We start from the raw sequence: 6,350 nt of genomic DNA, 5'->3' as shown, positions 1-6,350 counted from the left end.
CATGGCTCTCTCTTTCACTCTCATCCAGGATGTCACGCGCCCTCTGAAAGTGCACGCCCTGTTCACTTTCGTCGACCAGGTTGCATATCATGATCCTAGAGTTGTTGGTACAAATCCGATAACTCACGTGCCTAGCAGAGTCTGCATCGGCTCCCCCAGGTACATATCGAGGGAGGCCTTCGAAAGGTCCCGAGCATCTCAAGGACGATTGCTTCACTGTCCGGTGGGAACTCATCATCGTCGAAGATGGGCTTCAGCACTAGAGCTACGTCAGATTGCGCAAGATGCAACCGATCGATCGTCCATGCGCGCGTTGATTTCAGGGTTTAGGTCAATAATAATTTTATGTACATTAGGTTACAGTGTTTGTGGAATTCATGCATCAGGATTTGTACAAACCGCAACAATGAAAGTATTGTCTGACTTGCAGCAGCAGTATTTTCCATCTCTTCTGTTCTAACTCAGCAATTTGCTTGCTGTTACTGTATCATGTCTCTGTTTTCATATTTATGATACAAATCTTGTCCACATTTACAGAGAAACTCATTCGAATACCAATTAGTCGATGCCTCGTCCTCCTTCTTCACCCCCTTCTTCTTCTGCTCCGCCTCATGCTTCCAGTAGTACTCCAGCTCGGCCTGGACGTACTCCGGATGCTCCCGAGCAAACCTCGCCATCGCCTCCTCGCCGGTCTCGCCGGCACTGACTACAACCGATGGCTTCTTCGTCGTCTTCTTCTTCGTCGGGATCTCCTTCATCCTGATGCCCTGCGGCACAAGCATCTCCGCTTCCGCCCCTTCCGCCGACTCTCGATCTCTGGGAAGTTGAGGTGCTCCCGAGGCCTCTCGGCACGCCACACCGCCACGTCATAGGCACGCGCGGCCTCGTGGGCGGAGGGGTACATGTCGATCCACAATGCCTCCCGGCGTTGGAGAACTCCACTCCGAAGTTACCGGAGGGCTTCTGCCTCACACCGAAGAAGCCCGACTTGCCCTTCGGCGTCTTCCTCGGCGCCATCGAAGAGCAGTGAGAGCGGTGGAGCGGCGGCGGCGTGCGGCCGGGGCGGTGGCAAACGGAGCCGGACGGGGCGGAGCTGAGGGGCGGTGGCGGACGGAGCCGGGTGGGGCGGAGCTGCGGGGCGGCGGCGGCATGCGGGGCGGTGGCGGACGGAGCCGGGGCGGGTCGGAGCTACGGCGGGCGGGCCGGGGCCGGGCGGAGCTGCGGCAGACGGGGCGGGGCGAACGGGGCGGCGGCGTGCGCTGCGGCCGTGGCCGGATCCGCGACGGGCGGGCGGCGTGCAAACAATGGCGGGGGGCGGCGGCGGGGTGTGGAGGCAGCGGGGCGGTGGCGGGGCGGCGGCGGACGGGCGGGAGGTCACAGGCGGGTGGGCGGGAAAGGAAAGGAACTGGCGGTTGGGCGTTCGCGGGCGGCGGCTGGTTTTGGACCAGATGCACCTCGTGATGTAAATTTGCACCGCGAGGTGTTGTATTTTACATCACGAGGAGGCCGCGATCTATTTTTTTACATATGGACCGTCTGTTGAAGCTGCGTTTTTCGTCTCAGACGATCGAAAAGTTAGTTACTTTTACATTTGGACCACCTATTGGAGATGCTCTAAAAGCATCTCTAACCGATCCGTTATAATTGTTTGTAATGCTTTACGCCAACTCTAGTCGATCCCCTATCCGACGTTAGATTAAAAATTCGGTTTTACTTCTCTAACCGGCACCTGGCCGATTCCCTAAACCGAATAGAGTGGTAAATTCTTTACTCTGGCTCCTATGTGGCGCCTATATTTACTGGGCTGCTAACCGCTGGAGAAAAAAAATCCCCTCCCCTAGTTGGCTCACCCACCCCACTCTCATTGCATCTACGCCGGCGACATCCTTCCCGCCCCTCACCACCGCGGACGCTCCATAGGCCCCACCGCGGTCCTCTCCCACCTAGATTTGAGCCTCTCCGTGCCATTGCCGGCGCAAAAATGACAAATCTATGGCTACCACCGCCGCCATCGTATTTGTCACGTTATGAGTTGGATTGCTATTTTAGATGTATTACTTCATTTTCTGGCCACTAAAAGTGCAAAAGCTCTTCGGTTCAACATAATTTGCAAATTGAAGGAAATATGCCCTAAAGGCAATAATAATGTTATTATTTATTTCCTTATTTCATGATAAATGTTTATTATTCATGCTAGAATTGTATTAACCGGAAACATAATACACGTGTGAATACATAGACAAACAGAGTGTCACTACTATGCCTCTACTTGACTAGCTCGTTGATCAAAGATGGTTATGTTTCCTAGCCATAGACAAAGAGTTGTCCTTTGATTAACGGGATCACATCATTAGGAGAATGATGTAATTGACTTGACCCATTCCGTTAGCTTAGCACTCGATCGTATAGTATGTTGCTATTGCTTTCTTCATGACTTATACATGTTCCTATGACTATGAGATTATGCAATTCCCGTTTACCGGAGGAACACTTCGTGTGCTACCAAACGTCACAACGTAACTGGGTGATTATAAAGGTGCTCTACAGGTGTCTCCAAAGGTACTTGTTGGGTTGGCGTATTTCGAGATTATGATTTGTCACTCCGATTGTCGGAGAGGTATCTCTGGGCCCACTTAGTAATGCACATCACTTAAGCCTTGCAAGCATTGCAACTAATGAGTTATTTGCGGGATGATGTACTACGGAACGAGTAAAGAGACTTGCCGGTAACGAGATTGAACTAGGTATTGAGATACCGATGATCGAATCTAGGGCAAGTAACATACCGATGACAAAGGGAACAATGTATGTTGTTATGCGGTCTGACCGATAAAGATCTTCGTAGAATATGTGGGAGCCAATATGAGCATCCAGGTTCCGCTATTGGTTATTGACCGGAGACGTGTGTTGGTCATGTCTACATAGTTCTCGAACCCGTAGGGTCCGCACGCTTAACGTTTCGATGACAGTTATATTATGAGTTTATATGTTTTGATGTACCGAAGATTGTTCGGAGTCCCGGATGTGATCACGGACATGACAAGGAGTCTCGAAATGGTCGAGACATGAAGATTGATATATTGGAAGCCTATATTTGGATATTGGAAGTGTTCCGGGTGAAATCGGAATTTTAGCGGAGTACCGGAGGGGTTACCGGAACCCCCCGGGGGTTAATGGACCATAGTGGGCCTTAGTGGAGAAGAGGAGAGGCGGCCAGGGCAAGGGCCGCGCGCCCCTCCCCCCTAGTCCGAATAGGACAAGGAGACAGGGCGGCGCCCCCCCCCCCCCCCGTTTCCTTCTCCTCCACCTCTTTCCCCCTCTTCTCCTAATCCAACAAGGAAAAGGGAGGGAGTCCTACTCCCGGTGGGAGTAGGACTCCTCCTGGCGCGCCCCCTCCTGGCCGGCCGCATCTCCCCCCTTGCTCCTTTATATACGGGGGCGGGGGGCACCCTAGAGACACAACAATTGATCGTTTGATCTTTTAGCCGTGTGCGGTGCCCCCCTCCACCATAGTCCACCTCGATAATACTGTAGCGGTGCTTAGGAGAAGCCCTGCATCGGTAGAACATCATCATCATCACCACGCCGTCGTGCTGACGAAACTCTCCCTCAACACTCGGCTGGATCGGAGTTCGAGGGACGTCATTGGGCTGAACGTGTGCTGAAGTCGGAGGTGCCGTGCATTCGGTACTTGATCGGTCGGATCATGAAGACGTATGACTACATCAACTGCGTTGTGCTAACGCTTCCGCTTTCAGTCTACGAGGGTACGTGGACAACACTCTCCCCTCTTGTTGCTATGCATCACCATGATCTTGCCTGTGCGTAGGAAATTTTTTGAAATTACTACGTTCCCCAACAGTGGCATCCGAGCCTGGTTTTATGCGTTGATGTTATATGTAGGAGTAGAACACAAGTGATTTGTGGGCGATACAAGTCATACTGCTTACCAGCATGTCACACTTTGGTTCGGCGGTATTGTTGGATGAAGCGGCCCGGACCGACATTACGCGTACGCTTACGCGAGACTGGTTCTACCGACGTGCTTTGCCCACAGGTGGCTAACGGGTGTCAGTTTCTCCAACTTTAGTTGAACCGAGTGTGGCTACGCCCGGTCCTTGCGAAGGTTAAAACAGCACCAACTTGACAAACTATCGTTGTGGTTTTGATGCGTAGGTAAGAACGGTTCTTGCTAAGCCCGTAGCAGCCACGTAAAATTTGCAACAACAAAGTAGAGGACGTCTAACTTGTTTTTGCAGGGCATGTTGTGATGTGATATGGTCAAGACATGATGCTAAATTTTATTGTATGAGATGATCATGTTTTGTACCCGAGTTATCGGCAACTGGCAGGAGCCATATGGTTGTTGCTTTATTGTATGCAATGCAATCGCCCTGTAATGCTTTACTTTATCACTAAGCGGTAGCGATAGTTGTAGAAGCATAAGATTGGCGAGACGACAACGATGCTACGATGGAGATCAAGGTGTCGCGCCGGTGACGATGGTGATCATGACGGTGCTTCGGAGATGGAGATCACAAGCACAAGATGATGATGGCCATATCATATCACTTATATTGATTGCATGTGATGTTTATCTTTTATGCATCTTATCTTGCTTTGAATGACGGTAGCATTATAAGATGATCTCTCACTAAATTTCAAGATAAAAGTGTTCTCCCTGAGTATGCACCGTTGCCAAAGTTCGTCGTGCCCAGACACCACGTGATGATCGGGTGTGATAAGCTCTACGTCCATCTACAACGGGTGCAAGCCAGTTTTGCACACGTAGAATACTCAGGTTAAACTTGATGAGCCTAGCATATGCAGATATGGCCTCGGAACACTGAGACCGAAAGGTCGAGCGTGAATCATATAGTAGATATGATCAACATAGTGATGTTCACCATTGAAAACTACTCCATTTCACGTGATGATCGGTTATGGTTTAGTTGATTTGGATCACGTGATCACTTAGATGATTAGAGGTATGTCTATCTAAGTGGGAGTTCTTAATTAATATGATTAATTGAACATAAATTTATCATGAACTTAGTCCTGATAGTATTAGCATATCTATGTTGTAGATCAATAGCTCGCGTTTAGCTCCCCTGTTTTTATTTTGATATGTTCCTAGAGAAAACTAAGTTGAAAGATGTTAATAGCAATGATGCGGACTTGGTCCGTGATCTGAGGATTAACCTCATTGTTGCACAGAAGTATTATATCCTTGATGCACCGCTAAGTGACAGAACTATTGCAGGAGCAGATGCAGACGTTATGAACGTTTTGACAAAAGCTCGGTATGATGACTACTTGATAGTTAAGTGCACCATGCTTTACGGCTTAGACCCGGGACTTCAAAAATGTTTTGAACGCCACGGAGCATATAAGATGTTCCAAGAGTTGAAATTGGTATTTCATACTCATGCCCGTGTCGAGAGGTGTCGGGGATATACCCCGCGGTATGACCCGGCCAGATGTATGACCCGGCCGGACTTGGCACCTCACCGTGACCCGCCGGAAGATTGGCGACTCACGGGTCTGGCGACTCACTACCAGACGACTCACGGATGACCCCAACGGCGGGTCAGATAGAAGACTAGGCCCAAGGCCCAGAAGGCCGGCTCACGTTTATGATGGGCCGGCTTAAAAGGAAAGGGATGAAGAATATTTCCTTTACAAGGAAGCAAGACCCGGACTTGTAATTAACTTGTAAGAGAAGATAGACTAGTCCTAGTCCTACTAGGACTCCACATGTAACCCGCCCCTCTCGCTTATATAAGGAGGGGCAGGGCACCCCAAAGAGGGACGAGCAACAAGAAACAACCTCTAGGGCTAAACACCGAGAGCCGGAGCCGGCGACTCTCCCGTGATCATAATGAGACCTAGCCTCAAACAGCACGTAGGGTTGTTACCGGATGATGTTTCCCGGGGCCCGAAGCTGTCTAAACCCTTGTCTTCTGCATTGATCCGCCCTGCGTCTCTCATCCCAACCAACCCCTCTCAAGCTACTACATATATGCGTTGGCCTCACGACTAAGTCCTTACACTTAGGACATCTGACGTGTTAATTCCACGACAGTTGGCGCCCACCGTGGGGCATGCGCACGGTGGTGATGAGTTCTTGAAGGGATCTCCCCAAGGATCGAGGAGTTTGCAATTTTTCGGATGAAGATTTTACAATCCATGAGATTGAAGTTGAAAAAGAATTAGGGTTACAGTCGATCCGCCCCGGCCTTCCTATGATTTATTTAATTGTTTTTTACAAGTCGCCGAAACGGACAGACTTCTGAAGAAGACACGTCAAATCTGAGTTGGCTGGTTACTTCAGCGTGGACTCGGACTCG

This window comes from Triticum aestivum, chromosome 2D (assembly GCF_018294505.1).
Source record: "Triticum aestivum cultivar Chinese Spring chromosome 2D, IWGSC CS RefSeq v2.1, whole genome shotgun sequence".
Lineage (NCBI taxonomy): Eukaryota > Viridiplantae > Streptophyta > Magnoliopsida > Poales > Poaceae > Triticum > Triticum aestivum.
Note: the sequence above shows the minus strand (reverse complement) of the source record.